The sequence below is a fragment of the Octopus sinensis genome, linkage group LG7 (genome assembly GCF_006345805.1).
Source record: "Octopus sinensis linkage group LG7, ASM634580v1, whole genome shotgun sequence".
NCBI lineage: Eukaryota > Metazoa > Mollusca > Cephalopoda > Octopoda > Octopodidae > Octopus > Octopus sinensis.
The window spans coordinates 22,249,237-22,268,859 of NC_043003.1; the positions used below are offsets into that span (position 1 = coordinate 22,249,237).

At 36.7% G+C, this 19,623-nt stretch overlaps 1 protein-coding gene across 4 annotated transcripts in view; it reads left to right on the forward strand.

Annotated features, from left to right (window-relative positions):
• LOC115213887 (probable GPI-anchored adhesin-like protein PGA55) overlaps positions 1–19,623 on the forward strand; it is a 190,283-nt gene that overhangs the window by 58,652 nt on the left and 112,008 nt on the right. For all 4 annotated transcript variants that reach the window (XM_036504631.1, XM_036504633.1, XM_036504634.1 and 1 more), the window contains exon 2: positions 9,814–9,852. The gene's annotated coding sequence lies outside the window, so the exon portion shown is untranslated. The remainder of the gene's footprint in view (positions 1–9,813; positions 9,853–19,623) is intronic.

A 19,623-nucleotide genomic window follows, 5' to 3' on the forward strand; every position in this document is an offset into this window, starting at 1 on the left:
TTTCTACATGGACACTTGCTTGTTTCTATTCTTCCCCTTTAATGTAAAGCTCTGTCTTTTCTTTTCATTTCTACTCTCTCATGCTTTCTTTACTTCTCTCATTTTTCCTTTCCTTTTCTATATCTGTCACTTCCTGCTCACCTGACTCCCTGTCTTCTTCGCTACTGACTGCAGGCTGTTTTCTTCTACTTCACTTTCCCTTTTTTACTCCTACCTTATCAATCTCCTACATCTTTCTTGGTTTTCTCTTTCACATATTTTAGTACAGCTTCTGCTTTCTTCTCCTACAGAAAGCTGGGATTGTGGTCATTTATAATTTTGATTACCTGGTAAGATTTTGATCCAGAAGAAAGCTCTGCTGGATCTAAACTATTGAACAAAGTGTGTGTGAACTTGGTTGGAGAACGTATGCAGTTGCTGATACATATAAGACATCAGTAATATAATTTCAAATTTTGACACAAGGTCATCAATTTTGGGGCAGAGGGAAATCAATTACATTGACCCCCAGTAGTTAACTGGTACTTATTTTATCAACCCTGAAAGAATGAAAGGCAAAATCGACTTTTGCAGAATTTGAACTCAGAATATAAAGATGGGCAAAATGTTGCTTAGCATTTTGTTTGGTGTGCTAACAATTCTGCCAGCTCACAGCCTTCAAGACATCAGAAATATTATTGGAGTAAAAAGGGGTAAAAACCCCCTACAATCATGAATGATCATGGGATTGCACCTAGTAAGTTGCCCTTCAAGGCACAAGTCCGGGCAAGGTTGTTTATAGAAGATCAGCAGTTGTACATGCATATCAGCCTCACCTCTCCATGCCACCAATGTTATCCAAGGGAAAGGCAAAGGCTGATACAGCTTGGTACCAGTGATGTCATGACTCCTTTCTACAGCCTAGTGAACTAGAGCAATGTGAAATAAAGTGTCTTGTTGAAGAACACAACCCGGTCTGGAGTATCAATACAGTAAATGTTATGAATAAGCCAAAACAGCCAATTGGAGTCTGGGCAGCTTCCCAGCTTGCTAGCTCTTCTCAAACTGTCCAATCCATGCCAGTTTGTAAAACGGATGTTAAATGATGATGATGATGATGAGTAAAATAAATATGCATTTAGTTTTAGGCACAAAAGGTCCTCATAGAGCTTAACCCATTGGTATTATAGTAATATTATGTTGTTGACTTTGTATTAGGTGGTCTGATCTATAAGTATCCAAACTGTTGCCATAGTAATGAAGCTAAAACATGCAGAGTGAAATCACTTGGCACAGATTGACCTTGAACTCAGCTGTGCATGCGCACTAAGTTTTAACATTCTAGCTCACTACCACTTTTTACAACAGTGCTTGAAAAGGTGTGTAGCATGTGATTGTCGCATTGACCATGACAGAGAAAGTTGAGCAGAGAATCTGCATCAAATTTTGCCAAAAACTTGGCGATAACTGCTCAGAGGCCTATGCAAAGTTTTCAAAACATTTCATTGTACTTAACAGAATCAAGGAGATCTTCAGCAACTGAAATTCGAGTGTCTTTTTGACCAGCTGAAAGCCGTTTTGGTACAAACTTGGTAGACATGTCTTGTACCCAAATTTTCATATTTCTTCATTGTCCACAAGGGGCTAGACATAGGGGGGGACAAACAAGGACAAACAAAGGGATTAAGTTGATTAGATTGTCCCTAGTGCATAACTGGTACTTAATTTATCAACCCCGAAAGGATGAAAGGCAAAGTCGATCTCGGCGGAATTTGAACTCGGAGCGTAACGGCAGACACTGCTAGGCATTTTGCCCGGCATGCTAATGTTTCTGCCAGTTCATCACCTTCGTACCCAAATCTTCAGTGATAATAAACTGAACTGAACTGTAACTAATCTGTACATCCTCTGATAATTATCAGTTATAACTCATGGATGGTGATTCAACAATTTCTCCTCACAGCTGCATGCACATCTGTGATGTTTTCCTCAGTTCTACTAGAATGTTTGTCAATATCAACATTTTTTCAGCCATCTTGGAAATGTCTGAACCACTCATACACTTGTGTACAGCTCATACACGCCTCTCCATACACTTTCAGCAACTTTGTCCAGGCCTCTTAGTAGCCGTTCAAGAATTTGAACCTGAAGATCTTCATTTCCAGCGACTTCGAGGGCCACCTCCCAGTGGTGTCGGGCGTCAACGAAGAGCCCTCGACTATAACAAGACGACCAAAGATTATTTTTTTCTTTCAAGGTCTGGGAGTTTCCTGCCCCTAAGCCCTAGACCATCACCTAATTACCCTTACCTGTCTTGTTGCTTAACAACAACAACAACCTCGTAGTAGGTATCACCATGATAACTTTCTCTGTTATGGTCAATGCAGATGAGCACATGCTACACACCTTCCTTCCAAGCACTGGCTTTGCATGCTTTAGCTTTGTTACTATGGCAACAGTCCAGATACTTATTGATCAGACCTCGTATTGAACTGTGTTGTGTGTGGCATATTGTTGCTTAGATTTTAATAAATAGTAACAATTTGTTTGTCCTTACATTCTGTGTTCAAATTCTGTTGAGGCCAACCTTGTCTTTAATCCTTTTGGATAAAATAAGTATCGGTTGAGTACTGGGATCAATCTAATCATCTTAGGCCCTTCCCCTGAACTTGCTGGCCTTGTGCCAAAATTTGAATCCAATAAATAGTAACAATGTAGTAAAAAAACAAAAAACCAAACCAATTTGTTTAATCCCAACTGGTTTAATTTCATGGTGAGTCTAAGTAAACACTGACTTGATATGATTCCTGTAATTTTTTTCATGCCTAATATTAGCTGTTAGGCATAATGGCCTTGAGTTTAAAAGTACTGCACTACTGACTATATATATATATTCTAAGTGTTCAAAACTTATTTCAGTCCATTTTAGTGTGACCCTTAGCAAGATACACAACTTTGCTTGTTCCAGTCTCTCCAACTGAAAAACTAAAAAAAAAAAAAAAAAGTACAGAATCTGTCTTTGAAAATGTTCTCTCCTCATACTACTACTACTACTATCCACAATCATGATCTCCCCCTATCTTGTCCCACACTCAACTTAGCTAAGCTGAGTTAGTCTTTCTGTAGCCAGCTTTTAAGGCCATACTTAGTCTTCTCTTTCTTTCTCTCCCTTCCTCCTTCTCTACCTCCGACCTCTGTCTTCTTTGGCTGCCTCCTTTCAGTTTTTCAGCTGTCACTAACCCTTTAGTATTCACATTATTTGTCAAAAGTAATCTATTCACCATTATTTACATTTGACGAATATTTGTCCTTATCTTGTTTGTTGTTAACACAACATTTCGGCTTATATACTCTCCAGCCTTCATCAGGTATCTTGGGGAAATTTTCGAACTTGGGTTCTCATTCCTAAGGTATTTTTCGATGTTATTATTAATATTATTATTATTCAGGTCACTGCCTGGAATTGAACTCTAAATCTTGACCACTACGCCATATGCCTGTAGTGGTTAAGAGCGCGGTCTACTAACCCCAAGATTCTGAGTTCGATTCCAGGCCATGACCTGAATAATAACATTAATAATAACATCGAAAAAAACCTTAGGAATGAGAACCCAGGTTCAAAAATTTCCCCAAGACACCTGATGAAGGCTGGAGGGTATATCAGCTGAAACGTGTTAACAACAAACAAGATAAGGACAAATATTTGTCAAATGTAAATAATGTACATAATTCCTCATCTCTTAAAAATAGAACTGTAATCTATTCACATTGTTTTGAATTAGTCAGCTTTGAGATTTTAATGAGGTAACTGTTAAGTTTTAGAATGATATTGTAGGGTTGGTGTGAGAAACCAGATCTGGCCATTTTGAACATAAAACAGGTAGAATATTTTGGCCAGATATGATTGGTTTAAATGCTAAAGGGTTAAGTATTCAAAGTTTTCTTATTTTCTCATATGATGTCCAATAGCTTGTTGCTCCATCCTCCTAATTTTGTTAAAAAAAATTGTTTGATGATGGTTTCTGTTTCCTCACTTGCCTAAGGAAACATTTCTGCAGTACTGAAAAGCTTTTGCACTTATTTCTTAATGTTCCAAGCAGGACTGTGGAGTCGAAACAAAAAACTCCAACTCCGACTCCTCTTTATGTAATTGATTGTAGTCTACATATCTCATAAAGCATATGCATATGCATACGCTTGTACTTGGAGTAGGCCTATATGTCATAACTGGTTTATATTAAAGAATAAAGATATTGTGAGTCGGAATCAGTCGGTATAGTTTTATCGACTCCGACTCTAGCTACCCCTTAATTGTTTCCAGCTCTGACTCCACAGCACCGGTTCCAAGTTGCACAACTACATGTAACAGTGGCTTCCATATGTGACCCTGTAAAAGTTTTTTTTTTCTCATTTGTATTGACCTCCCCTTATTGGACGATATGTATTTGACCTCACTGAAATCAATCTTTGGATTACTTCATGGGTTTCATGACTGGGAGGAGACTGATTTTTGCTTCCTGTTAAAGAGAAGCAGAAAGTGTAACTAAGAAAGAAATTAAGACACATCTTATAGGTGCATGTGTAGCTGTGTGGGTAAGAAGTTTGCTTCTCAACCTCATGGTTACAGGTTCAGTTCCACTATGTGGCACCTTGGGCAAATGTCTTCTACTATGACAGTGACACTTGTGTACAATTATGACACAATGCCAAGACAAGACACATGCAGATACATAGGCACTCGATAATGTATGTGTTTGTGATGGTGTGTTTGCATGTGTTTTGTCTTGGCATTATGTCATAGTTCCAAATAAGTGTCTCTGCATGTGTCTTGTCTTGGCATTGTGTCATAGTTGTAAACAAGTAGGCGCAGGAGTGGCTGTGAGCTAAGTAGCTTGCTTACCAACCATATGGTCATGGGTTCAGTCCCACTGCGTGGCACCTTGGGCAAGTGTCTTCTACTATAGCCTCGGGCTGACCAAAGCCTTGTGAGTGGATTTGATAGACGGAAACTGGAAGAAGCCCGTTGTATATGTTTGTGTGTCCGTGTTTGTCCCTCTAACATCGCTTGACAACTGATGCTGGTGTGTTTACGTCCCCGTAACTTAGCAGTTCGTCAAAAGAGACCGATAGAATAAGTAGTACTAGGCTTACACAGAATAAGCTCGGGTCAATTTGCTCGACTAAAGGTGGTGCTCCAGCATGGCTGCTGTCAAATCACAAAAACAAGTAAAAGAGATAAGAGATAAAAAATTGTTTTTGTCATACATGAGTGATGCTCATTTCCAATATTCTGTGAAAACCTGTCTGGCCACAAGTGAAAGTTAGCAACAGGAAAGGCACCCAGCTGTAGAAATTCTGTCTGACCCATGCAAGCTTGGAAGAATAGATGTTAAAATGATGATGATATCTATCTGGGACATAAATTATCTTTCCTGTGATTTTTTTTTTTTTTTGTAGTTGTTGATATCCAAACTTTTGAAAGACTTAAAAAAAAAATCTTACTTTGGTAACCAACCCAATTTCTCTGCAAGCTTCTTAAATCTGTGTTTTTTAGGATGTTTTGTCGATTTGTGTGCGTGGATAGGTAAAGTTGTTTATAGCTTGGCTTGTGTTACCAACGCTAAGCAGGAAATACGAGCAGTGTCTTGCTGTGTGCCACTTAATCGCATGGTATGTGTTATGTGTTACATTTCTTTTACTGCACTTACAGAAATGTTAATTAACGAGGCTGATTTCATTTACCTGCCATTGTTAATGTGGTACTGTTATGGATAGGGCATGGAAAACGATGTATTGCGATTTTGGAATTGTGTTCTTGTGCAGCTGCTTGCAACCAACTGCTGCAAATGTTCAGAATGATGCATGATGGGTGACCTAAAACTGCATCTTGACTGTGGTGGTAGTATTAGAAGTGGTATTGAATTAGTAGTGATAGCGTTAATGGTGATGCTGATAAGGTGGCGGCAGTGTGGTGTGATGCTGTCTGCAGTAGTGGTGTTGCCTGCGGTGGTAGGTGGGGTGCTGCTGGTGATTTCGGTAGTGGTAGGATGAGGGATATTACTGGTGATGGTTATAGTAGGAGCTGGTGGTAGTATAGAAAATATTGATGGTGGTAATGGTAGTAGCCAGGATATTGCTTGTGGTTTTGATGGTGGCAGTAGTAGTAGTGGAAATATTAGTGGTTGTTGTGGTGGTGGTGGTGGTAGTAGTAGTAGTTGTGATATTGCTTGTGGTTTTGATGGTGAAAGTAGTGGTTGTTGTTCTGGTAGTAGTAGTAGTAGAGAGAGATGTTGCTTGTGGTTTTAATGGTGAAAGTAGTGGTGAAAATATTGGGGGTTGTCATGGTAGTTGTATAGGGAACATTGCTTGTGGTAGTGTTGATGGTAGTAGTAATGGGTATATTGCTGTGGTTGTAGTGATGGTAGGCGAAATATTGCTGGTTACTGTGTGGTGGTGCACAGGTGGTAGTAGTAATAATAATAGAAATATTGCTACAGGTTGTAGTGATGGTGGCAGTAGTAAGTGGTGGTGGTAGTAATTGTAGTAGTAAGGGTGTATTGCTTTGTGGATGTGGTGTTAGAAGAGGTACTGGTGGCAGCAGTGTGTTATGTAGTAATAGTAATAGTAGTGGTGGCGGTATGGTAGTGGTGTTGGTTGTGCTGACTGAGCTTAGATTTCATGTAACTTGTTAAAATTACAAAGTAAATTTCTTACTTAGGCAGTACCTTGTATGTATCTGTTACATATGCACACATATACACACATGAATATAAAATTCTTGTCGGTTAAAACCCCCACCTGAACAGCTGCCAGATTATAGAAATAAATTTATTTCAAGTCTTTTAAATGATACATCACTCAGTTGTGTAATTATAAAAAAGTAAGTTAGTGTCATTTTAATTTGATGCCAGCAAGAACATCAGAAAGATAATTAGAAATTATGAGGTGAGAAAAAAAAAAAATGATAGTGTTGCTCTTTGACTAATATTACTATTTTGGAAAGTAAGGGAGATAACTCTGAACATGTTTCATTCTTATTTAACCTTATCAGTAATTCATAGACTTTACTACATTTGCCAGAGTAGTGATGATACTGTTACTCTTTTATTTGTTTACTGGTTTCATTCATTGGACTGTGGCCATGCTGGTATACTGCATTGAAAGGTTTTGGTCAATAAAATTGATGCTCCCTACTTCTGGGACTTATTTTTTAAAGTTTGGTAGTTATTCTGTCAATTTTTCTTTCACTGAACTGCTAGGTAAACAAACACTGATTGCAAAGCAGATTCAGTAAAAGAGAGCTTTGAAGAAAGACAAACATGCGCGCACGCGCACATGATTGGTTTCCTCATGGTTTCTGTCTCCCAAATTCATTCACAGGGCATTGATCAGCCTAGGGGTATATGAGCAGACTGTGGCTCAAGGTGCTGCACAGTGGGACTGAACCTGAAACCATAGTTTTGAAGTGGACTTCTTACTCAGTCATGTACAATTGTACATGTTACACAGTTGAAATATTCAGAGGATAATTTCCTCAGAGACACCATCTACATGAAGAAACAATAGTTAAGTTTATGCTGACACATTTACTGCATGTAGCTGTGTGGTTAAGAAGCTTCTTCCTCAGCCATGTGGCCCAGGGCTCAGTCTCACCGTGTTGCACTAGATTTGGTAGATGTAAACTGAAATTAGTCTCTCATATATGATCTGTGTGTGTGTGTGTGTGTGTGTGTGTATATATATATATATATATATATATCTCGAGAGAAATATTATGTAATTCAGACAATGATAGGCATAAAGAAAAAATAAAATGTATTATAAAACATATAACTAGATCACAAAAAGTGCAAAAATGAATAAACAATATATAAGTAAAAAGTCTACGTACATTTCATGGCTATAATTTCAATTTGAATTACAATTACTATATTTTATTTTTTATTTATGATTTGGTTTATGTCTATCATTGTTTGAATTATATAATAGTGGTTTTTCTCTAATTTATATATTATATATATATATATATATATTGTGAAATTTGATTTAATACTAAATTGAATTTTTCCCTGTAAGTTTGGAGTTATACTCCCTAATATTATTATTTATATATATATATATATATATATATAATATATATATATATATATATATATATAATGTGTGTGTGTGTGTGCATATGTGTGTATACTCTTGTCTTGACATCACATTATTGTAAACAAGCATCCCTGTCATACAAGTAAGGTTGTTCATTTCCAGTCTTATTTGAAAAACGTGTCTGACATGGAAAATTATTACTTTGCTTTGAAACAGGTGACAGTTGGTGACAGGAAGGGCATCCAACTGTAGAAAACCTGCTTCAACAGATTTCATCTGATCCATGCTAGCATGGTAAAATGAAAGTTAAATGTTGATGATGACCAAGATGCTAACTAGAAAAATAATTGTTTGGTGTTACCAACTATGTGGAGGCGCGTGGCTTAGTGGTTAGGGTATCAGCATCATGATCATAAGATTGTGGTTTCGATTCCTGGACTGGGCGACGTGTTGTGTTCTTAAGCAAAACACTTCATTTCACGTTGCTCCAGTCCACTTAGCTGGCAAAAATGAGTAACGCTGCGATGAACTGGTGTCCCGTCCAGCTGGGGAACACATACACCATTGAAACCGGGAAACTGGGCCCATGAGCCTCGCTAGGCTTTAAAAGGGCGTATTTGTTTTATTTTTTATTACCAACTATAAATTAAGAACTTTATGGAATCTTGATTGTCAGAAGTTTGGCTGATTTCAGCCACATGCTCTGCCCATCTTGCTATGGTGTGTGATTTTATGTATTCTAAAATTGTTAGTGTTAGTGAGATTACAATTTTTCCAACCAATAATCTTAACTTTAGAAATGTAAGCCTTTTCGATGTTCATAATTCACAAGGGGAGTGGATTGGCAGAATTGTTAGAGCATTGGCATTGATGTGGTATTTAGTTACAGAAGGCGGTGAGCTGGCAGAAACGTTAGCATGCCGGTTAAAATGCTTTGCTGTATTTCGTCTGCCACTACGTTCGGAGTTCAAATTCCGCCAAGGTTGACTTTGCCTTTCATCCTCTCGGGGTTGATTAAATAAGTACCAGTTACGCACTGGTGTCGATATAATCAACTTAATCCATTTGTCTGTCCTTGTTTGTCCCCTCTGTTCAGCCCCTTGTGGGCAGTAAAGAAATAGGTATTTAGTTACAGTGTTTTATGTTCTGTGTTCAAATTCTGCTGGGGTTGACTTTGCTTTTTATCCATTCATTGTCAGTAAAAGTTACAAACCAAGTGTTGGAATTGATGTAACCAACTATAATTTGTATCTTACATTGAGACTTTATTCTGGTCGTATATCTAGTGAATAATAATATTACCTTTTGTTTAGAAATAAAAGTTGTTCAAATCCAGTCTGGGTCAGTACACATCCAAGAATAACGCATGCACATACACGTGGCAGGCTTCTTTCAGTTTCTGGTGACCAAATCTACTTGTAAAGCTTTGACTGGACTGGGTCTGTAGTAGTAAACATTTGCCGAAGATGCTATACCATGGGATTGAACCCACAACCACATGGTTAGGAAGCAAGCTTCTTAACCATACTGCTATGCTTGAGTATCTTTTTGAACAAACGAAAAAAAAGACTCTTCAGTTCCTTAGTGTTCTTTTTTTTTTCTTTTTTTCAGCTGATTGCATAAATAGTGAAATTTGAAACCATTTTGTACTGCAAACAAATTATTTTTTAAAAAATATGTAAACAGGAAATAAAGACTGAAATGTAATTCAAATTATTTATCCTTCTATCTTTGCAGGACTTGTGAAGAGATGAAAGACAGACCATTCTGTTATTGGTAAGTTTTAATGATGTCGTTTAATTATGGTTGAGAGAGAGAGAGAGACAAGTTTGTGTGAAGACTTCAAGTTAAAAAATTTTATGATACCATTCAAATGAAGTACAAACGTACTTTAAATAGTTTTCTATCTTAGAATTTTATTTATTTTAAAGAAAAATTATGTTAAGCATAAATTAGCTTTTATTATTATTATTGATGAGTTGGCAGAAATGCTAGCATACTGGTAAAAATGCTTAGTGGCATTTTCTCTGACTTTACGTTATGAGTTCAAATTTGACTTTCATCCTGTTGGAGTTGGCAAATTAAGTATCAGTTGAGCACTGGGATCAATGTAGTTGCCTTACTCCCTCCCCCGAAATTACTGGCCTTGTGCTAAAATTTGAAATCATCATTATTATTATTCCAGTAGTGAACCTACAGAATTGTTAGCACTTAGCTGCATCATTTCATCTAGGTCTGTCTTTACATTCTGAGCTCAAACCTCACTGATGTCAACTTTTTTCATTCTTGCTGGGTCAATAAAATAAAGCACCAAAGAGCTGGGACCAATGTAATCAACTTGCTTCTCTCCTAAAAAATTGCTGACCTTGTGCCAAGATGTGAAATAATAATAATAATAATATAATAATAACAATAATAATAATTTCTGCTATAGGCACAAGGCCTGAAAATTTTTTTGTGGGGCTACTTGATAACATTGACCCAAGTGATGAACTGGTGTTAATTTGATTGACCTCATATGGATGAAAAGCGAAGTTGATCTCAGCAGTATTTGAACTCAGAACGTAAAAATACATGAAGCACTACTAAGCATTTTGGCTAGCATGCTAATGATTCTGTCAGCTTGCCACCATATTAGAGAGCACTCACCTCTGCCAAGGCAACACCAACATCCTCTCAACGATTAGCTGGAGATGATTTTTCAAATGAGAATATCTGATATAAACTTGACTGCTCTCACAAATGAGAATACTAAAAACAAACCTGACCGCTCTCAAAAATTAAGTAAAAAACCAGGAAAATAATCCAGAATCCTTGTCCTGTACTGGATTGATCCCTAAATCTAATCAGCTCATGCCAGTCATGAGGCCAAACGTCTCTGAATGTTTCATCCGAATCCATCCAGCAGTTCTTGAGATATCTTGTCCATGGTCAAACAAACAAACAAACATGACTGAAAACAATACCTCTGCCTTCGCTAAGTCGAATGTAATAATAATGGTTTCAAATTTTGCCACAAGGGCAGTCATTTTTGTGGAGAGGATGTGTCGATTACATCGACCCCAGTGTTCAACTGGTACTTAGTTTATCGACCCAGAAAGGGATAAAAGGCAAAGTTGACCTTAGTGGAATTTGAACTCAGAACATAGTGATAGGCAAAATACCACTAAGGATTTCATCCAGTGTGCTAACAATTCTGTCAGCTCACCACCTTAATAATAATAATTATTATTATTACTACTGTGTTATTGTTATTTCAGTGGTCGTATTTTTATTGCATTCTTTCACTGTATTTTTGAATGCAGCTCTGTGTGCCTTGGGTATATGCAATGTGCTTTTGTTTCTGTATTTTGCTTTTGTATTGAAAGTACTGTATGTAATGTGTGCAAGCCTTATAGTGCTTATTTTCTGTATATTGTGCATATTTGTAAATCTTGAAATTTTGGTTAAGTATTTGTTTGCATCTGCTTTTTCTTTTGTTAAACCATTCCCATGGCACCGGTATTGAATGAATTGTTTCTGTGTTCAATCTTCACATTGTTGGTATGATTATTTCCAGATTTTTGTATTTGGATAAGTGGAGAAGTTTAAGTATCTCAGGGCTGTAATTCATGAGTGATGGGGAGCAAGAGGTGGAGTTGGATGGTATTATTGCAGATGCTGGCATGGTAATGTACCAGCTCTAGCATTTAATCCTCAGAAGAGAGGTTGGTGAAAAACCAGACTCGAGGTTGGTGAAAAACCAGACTCGAGGTTGGTGAAAAACCAGACTTGAGGTTGGTTTTCATACCCATCCTCATGTATGTATGTATGTTGGTTAATAACTGAAAGAATACGATAAAAAATACAAGTGACCGAAATGGGGTTCATTTGAAGGATCTCTGGAGTAATGTTACTCAACAGAGTGCATACCTTTGATGTCGGGGAGTCTCTCCAATTTGAGCCACTACTTCTCCACATTGAGCGGTCAAAGCTCTTCTGTTTTAACCCATTGAAATTCAGATTTCTCTGTCAAATGTAATGCTTATTTATTCACATTACTTTGAATTAATCATGCATTATCTGATAGCTTCAAAATTTTGAAGCTACAAGATAGTATTATATTATTGGGTGTTGAATATACAGTGTCTGTGTTGTGTTATACTACTGTTCTTTAGCTCCAGGTAAATACACATATATACATGCATACATACAGATACATGTACTAAAAATATATTCCATTCATGATTATTCCATCATTTCCTTATGTGCAAAAAACCCAGTCCCATTATCTTGAGCCTTTTCTCAAGATAGTAAGATGTGGTTTCTAGTAGGTAGAGAGGTCCTAGATACCAACACCTAACTCTTAATTTGTTCCTATAGTCATAATTTTCTAACCCTCCCTTTCTCATATATATATATATATATATATATATATAATCTATGTGTGTGTGTCTTTGTTTGTTTCCCCATCAACACTTGACAACTGGTGTCCCTGTAACTTACCAGTTCGGCAAAAGAGACTGATAGAATAAGTACTAGGCTTAACAGAAAAATAAAAATCCTGGAGTTGATTTGTTCGAGTAAAACCCTTCAAGGTGGTGCTCCAGCATGGCCGCAGTCAAAATGACTGAAACAAGTAAAAATGTAAAAGAATAAAACAACACACACTCACATACAAACTCCCAGTTATTATAAATAAAGGTCAAAGATAAAGCTCCTTTCCAAATCATATTAACTCAAAGGGCTGGTTTCTTTCCTGGTTTCTGTGGTGCATGAATTCCCCTCAGAATTGGACATCAGTCTGTTGCAGAATTACTCAGTTTTGCAGGGCTGTGTGGACTGGAGTTATGGGAAATGGAAGTGTTTTGTCCAAGAATACAATGCATCACCCAGTCCAGGAATTGAAAGCATATTCTTGAGATTGTGAGTTTAACACTCTAATCACTAAGCCATGCATCTCCACTGTTATTATAAATACACATGTATTTGTGCACAGATATGTCTGTCTGTTTGTCACTCTGCCTCTGTCTCTTCTCTTGACTTTGACTTTTAAACCAAATTGAAACCTGTCAGGAGAAATTTGTCTAAATCACTTGGCATTTTATGCAACCGTTTATTGTCAAGCTTTATCCAACCCATCATCTCTGTTTCTCCCTCCCTCTCTATATCTCTCTCCCTCCCCCCGTCTCTCTCTCTCTCTCAGTCTCTGCTATTGTGGTTGTAAAGTAGTTGAAACTAATTTGTAAAAGTTTAACCTTTTCTGTTATTCATGCCTTTAACACTACTGGAAGGAATACACTCCTCGCCTGACTCCACCATCACCTGCTCTCCCCAAAACAAAATAAACGGAAAATTTTTTTTTTTATTTAGCATATTCAACTGAACAACTTTGTTGTTGTTGTTGATGTTGATGTTTTAGATTTATTGTTTTAGATATTTCTTGCTAAAACTGGGTGGGATTTTGTATCATTTTTTTTTTTGAAATTTCTTTTTCCAATTTGGGTATTTGCATAGTATTATCAGAACAATTGTATTATAGCTAAATGTTTTAGGATTGCTTTTCCTGTCAATAGGTTACACTTTTCTGCTATTAGCTGAATGGCTTTAACCCTTATGATATCAACCCTCCTGAGATCACACCAGGTTTATGATACAAACTTCCTGTTTTAAAATGATCTAAATTAAAAGCTTCCTTCGAAAGTTCGTGTTAATTAATGTTCTAGCCACCTCCTGTTCTGTGATATACAGTTCCTATTTTAAAGTAATCTAAAACTAAAACCTTCCATTGAAATTTTCATGTTGAATTATGTTCCGAACACCTGCTTAGTAAAATCTGTTGTTTTTACTAAATTCTCATAATTTTCAAAATTAATTAAAACAAAGGCAACATATTTTAAAAGAAATATGATAATGAAAGGGTTAAAACAGTAGGAAAAGAAAATATAAACTCCAAAAAACATTGCCCCCTTCTCTTTATTCCTGAATATCAGCAGCAACAGTAAGAAAAATGAACCATTTAATTCTGAAGAGTGGAACCTGTTATCAGTCATTCAGACTGTGGCAAATAGAGATATGGAGATCAGGGATATACAGCATAATAAAACAGCATGTTGCCATATTTGATGTTTTAAAAAAAACAAAACTTTTTTATATCTTAGATATACTTAAAATCATGAGGCTTTTTTTTTTTGAGAAGGACTGTGAGAGCAGTGGTGAGAGAGATGTTTAGCGTGAGGCTGTTTGATAAGAAGAGGACTGAGGACTTGATGGGGATGCTGGGGTTGGAGGAATCAGTGGAATGGCTGGCATGGGTGAATGGAGTGCAGTGGAATGGGCATGTGTTGAGGAGGGACAAGGAGCATGTTTGAAGAGGCTGTTAGAATTTGAGGTAAATGGACAGCGAAAGTGAGGTAGACCAAGGAAAATGTGGAGAGGGCAGGTGGAGGGGGAGATTGAGAGGGTTGGCTTGAGAAGGTTGGCGAGATGGTGTGAGGTGGTTGCTATGGCATTGAGATAGATCTGCTCACTCCTGTTAACTGGGACAAAACCCGGATTTAAAATGATGGATGATGATGATATACTTATAAAAAGGAAGTTTGTATGTTGATCACTAATAGCATTAAATAAAATCGGTAATAATTAAGGGTTTTTTGTGTTTTCTTCTAATCTGACCTCCAACATGCTTGCTGTGGACTTATTTTTTTCTGAAACTGGTTTGTAGGGGTGGTGATAGTGGTTGAGAAATTACCTTTACAATTTGAAGTTCGACTGTGTGGAAGTTGTAAAGATAATTTATGAACATCTTGCATGTATGTGTGTATATATATATATATATATATATATATATATATATATATATATATATATATATAGTTGAAATTTACAAAAAAACAAAAGATGAAGACAGGTGTAGAAACAACAAGGTGTATTGGTTTGATGTTTGAGAAAGTTTTTTACGTTTCGAGCCTACGCTCTTTCAACAGAAAGGAACACGATGAAGTAAACTGAGAAAGAATAAAAAAACTTGTGGATTTAGTGATCAATATTTTCAAGCTGTTGTGGAAAGAGAGGGCTACATATAGATTTGGACATGGAAGTGAAATCTTGTCAGTCAGGTAGGCTGTCTGTAAGGAGATTTACATACTTTGTCAAGAAATGTAATAAGATGATTGTAGTAGAGACAAAACTTATTACATTGTGGTCCATTGTTTGACAGCTTAAATTTACCATCATTGTATCCCCTTTTTTCATGAGTTGATTAGTCTGAGGAAGGGCAGGTGAGTGCCTGATAACTTTTGCAACCCTTTCCTGACCAGTGAAGTCAATGTGATTGATGTTCATTATTTATTTACATTTTTGACATACAGCGGTTTTGAAGTTAAGATATTGCACTTATATTGGCCACTTGGTTATCAGTTCATTTAAAATCTTCTAGTATGTGTTGTGCTCATTAAGTATACAGGGCACCTAACTCTTGTTTTGGTTTACCTGGCAGAACAAAAAATAAGATTTTCCTCTTTCATAGTTAAAGGGTTATATTTTATAATGGCTTGGATAGAGGAGGAAGAGAAGTGCTGGCTGTCTGTGTCAGTAACTACTTTACAGGGCTTCCGAGACTGGTGAGAGTAAATAAGAGGAATTTAGTGTCCAAGTGGAGACCTGAACATTTGAAAAAGAGTGGACTTTACTAAAGGCCCTTTCGGAACAGACAGGGTGGTGGCAGCGGTGATAAGATGTGGAGGCCACAGAATATTGCATTAAGAAAAGTTCATCCTATATGTATAAGAATGAAAAATAAAATTGATGTGTCACACTAAATCTGATCCTTCTAACAAACAACCAGCTTTCCTATCAGCTGTTATTAAAGCATTCTGAGATTACATGTTCAGTGTTGCCATGATTGGGGTGTGTTTTATATATATATATATATATATATATATATATATATATATATATATATATGACAGTTTCAAATGTTGGGTTTTCCACTCCTCATGACACGTTCACTGTACTCTCTCTCTATCTCTCTCAATGTATATATGTTGGAAAACCCAACATTTCAGACTGAAGGAAAAATTCAAAGAGAAATTGATGAGAGACAGCAGAGTTTTACATCCTCTAAGTTTTAAAAAAGTGGCTGCAGCTACACACACGCAGTCAGTCAGTCAGTTATTTAAAACCAAGGTTTCATGTCATTTCCACTCTGAGTTTCTCCATTTCCAGTTTTCCCAATAAATAAATTAAAATATTAAAATATGAGAAGTCTTGTGATGATATTCATTTATTTGCCGTTGGTCACTTGGTTTTGGTGTTACATGACAAGCTATTAATATTTTCACAAACTCTATTTCTATCCTGTTGCTAATGGTAGTGAGCAGTCTGTAGTTGCTCAGCATGTCATCTTGACAAGGATTGCTACAGTAATAATTGCAAATGTGATATTTGGCACTGATCTATTTCACTATATCAAGGATGTTGTCCTATTTCTAATTGAAAGTACATTAAAAGATGCATATTTTTGTGTCTGAATTTTGATACTGTCTCTTGCTTTTTGCTCTGTTCAGCATCTCAAAAGGTTGTCTGGATATTATATTTTTCATTCAGACTGAGTAAGAATCATTTTGATCTGCTGATGTTAGACGACAGAGGATACAATTTTGACAATGGATCAAAATATACTGGTGTCATTGATTACTTTTCCTTTAGGTTCCAGATATACTAGGGATATGATGTAGTTTCTTTTATATCTGGATCTGAAGGAATGGTTATACTGAGTATGTTCTTGAAAATATTTTCCAGGAGACTCATAATTTTTCTCATTACTTTGGCTTGATATATTAGTGCAGTTGTTAAACACATCACTGAGTATACAGGATTGCACTGTTACTGCAGTTTCCATATCCAGAAACCAGACACCCAACTGATTGACGTAAAGTCCCTCACAGACATTCTTCAGCCTTTGGCTTGCAGGCACACCGATTCTTCTTGCTGCCTTTTCTACCACTACTGTAATGGTCTTTGATCCTTGGGGACCACCTGGGCTTATGCAGCCTCCACTCAAGTGCTGTCTCACTCATATATCTCTCCCCTTTCATCTGTGTTGTCCAACTGTCCAAGTCCTGCACTAACTACATCTGGGCCTTCCTTCTCAGAATGCTGGTCCTCTAGAATATTGGGTTGTCCGGAAAGTTTGTGCCAATTTATAGTAGCTTACCATTCGACTTATTTTAGAACATGGTTCAGTCCATAAAATAGGATTTGACTACACCTCCATTTAGAGCACAGTTTAAGCTATCTTTTCGTGGGAGAAGGTTTATGTTCCTATAACCTGTGTTAATTCTGTAATCATTTAAAATGGAAGATATGAAAGTTCATTTTCGGCACTTGATGCTTTTCTTTTTCCATAAAGAGAAAAATGCCTCACAAGCAACCAAAGAAATATGTGCAGTTTATGGTGATGTTTCTTTATCCGAAAGAACTGTATGGACGTGGTTCGCAAGGTTCCGAGCTGGAGATTGTAGCCTTATTGATAAAGAGCGATCAGGCAGACCATCCACTACAGATGATGACCAAATCAAGTCACTAATTGAGAATAACCCACATTGCACAACCCGAGAATTGGCAGAAAGCCTCAACCTATCAAAATCCGTCGTTCATGAGCACCTGGTAAAGCTTGGGTACACATATTGCTACAATTTTTGGGTACCACATGAGTTGAGTGAGAAGAACCTTTGGGATCGCATTTCCATCTGTGATTCGCTTTATAAACGTAATGAAAATGCGCCTTTTTTAAAGCAAATTGTGATAGGTGATGGATTATCTACTGAAATGTTCAGAGAAAGCGATCCTGGAGTAAGCGACATGAGCCACCCATAGCCACCTCAAAAGCGGGTCTTCACCCTAAAAAAGTCTTGCTTTGTGTCTGGTGGGATTGGAAAGGAATTCTGTACTATGAGCTTCTCCCAGGTAACCAGACAATTTATTCTGAGAAATACTGCACACAACTGGAGGAGTTAAAAGCAGCATTTCAAGAGAAACGTCCAGAATTGGCCAACAGGAAGGGTGTTGTTTTCCAACATGATAATGCAAGACCGCATGTTTCTTTGGGAACCAGACAAAAATTGCTGCAGCTCGGCTGGGATGTGTTGCTCCACCCTCCATATTCACCAGATATTGCTCCTTCGGATTTCCACTTATTCAGGTCTCTGCAGAATAGTCTTAATGGTACAAATTTCAATTCCTTGGATGACATAAAAAGATATCTTGATGAATTCTTTGCCATGAAACCACCTCAATTCTGGGAAGAGGGTATTTTCAAGTTAAAGGAAAGATGGAGACGCATTGTGCCACAAAATGGTTCATATTTGGTTGATTAAAAATGTAATGGCAAATATTTGATCTTTTTCTTTCCTTTAAAAATTGGCACAAACTTTCTGGACAATCCAATATATATGCACATGTGTGTGATAAGTGTATGTATGTGCATCAAAAAAGAAAAGGTATAAAAACAGTAGTTTCCATAATTTCCTAAATAAATAAATAAATAAATAAATATGTAAACAGCAATCAGGCACAAAAGCAGCAGCAGCAGCAACCCAAAACAAGACAAAAAGACTTGTTTGACAAAATACAACATAATGTAGTCCTCGACTGAAAAGTGTCTTGTTAATTTCTTTCTTCGTTATGTTACGTAGACAGAATTAGAAATTAACTGTCTCAGAGTGCTCTGAACGCTTCCAGATGCTGGCACTTTGTTTGTAATATTAAAATAATAGACAAAGGAAGAATATGGAGAAGAGAGTGCCTCTGTTTATTCATGTGTGTGTTTGAGTGGATATTAATGTGTGTGTGTGTGTGTGTGTGTGTGTGTGTGTGTGTGTGTGTGCATAATTGTATTTGTATGTTTGTATTTTATGTTTGAGTGTGTTTTGTGCTTGTATGTGTATAGTGTGCGTGAATGAGAAACAATCTGTGTGTTCATGTGTGCGTGTGGGTGAGTATATATTAATGTATCTGCGTTATTATATTTTTGTTGTATGTTTGTGTTCATGTTAAGTGAATGTGTTTGTCTCTTTGACTATGTGTGTGTGTGTGTGTGTGTGTATGTGTGTTTTCATAAAAAGACATAGTCAAGAGAAAACAAAAACCCAAGACCAAATGGTGAACAGAAAACATCTTGACAGTTTATTTCAAAGAGTATGAAATAATTTCCGAAGATAAGAATGTCAGATGAAAATGGTGGCGGGTGAGGGTTGTTGCAGAGGTGCTGGCTTTGGTGGTGGTGGTGGTGGTAGAAGACAAAAAAGACTCAAAAGAACCAAACTCAGCCAATAAACAAATACAGTGGTGACTGGTTGATTGTATTTTTCCTTTTTGTTCTTTCTTTTTTGCTGAAACAAAATACAATTGTTTTCAGCAAATTTTCCAAATTCTTGTATTATTTTCCGTTTTCATTCCAATATTTATTTTATAAATTTGTCTGTATTTATATTTCATACATTTAAATATATTTGTTTTTCCGCATTTTTCATTTTTTTTCCCTTAATATTTTCTTTTTTATTTTTG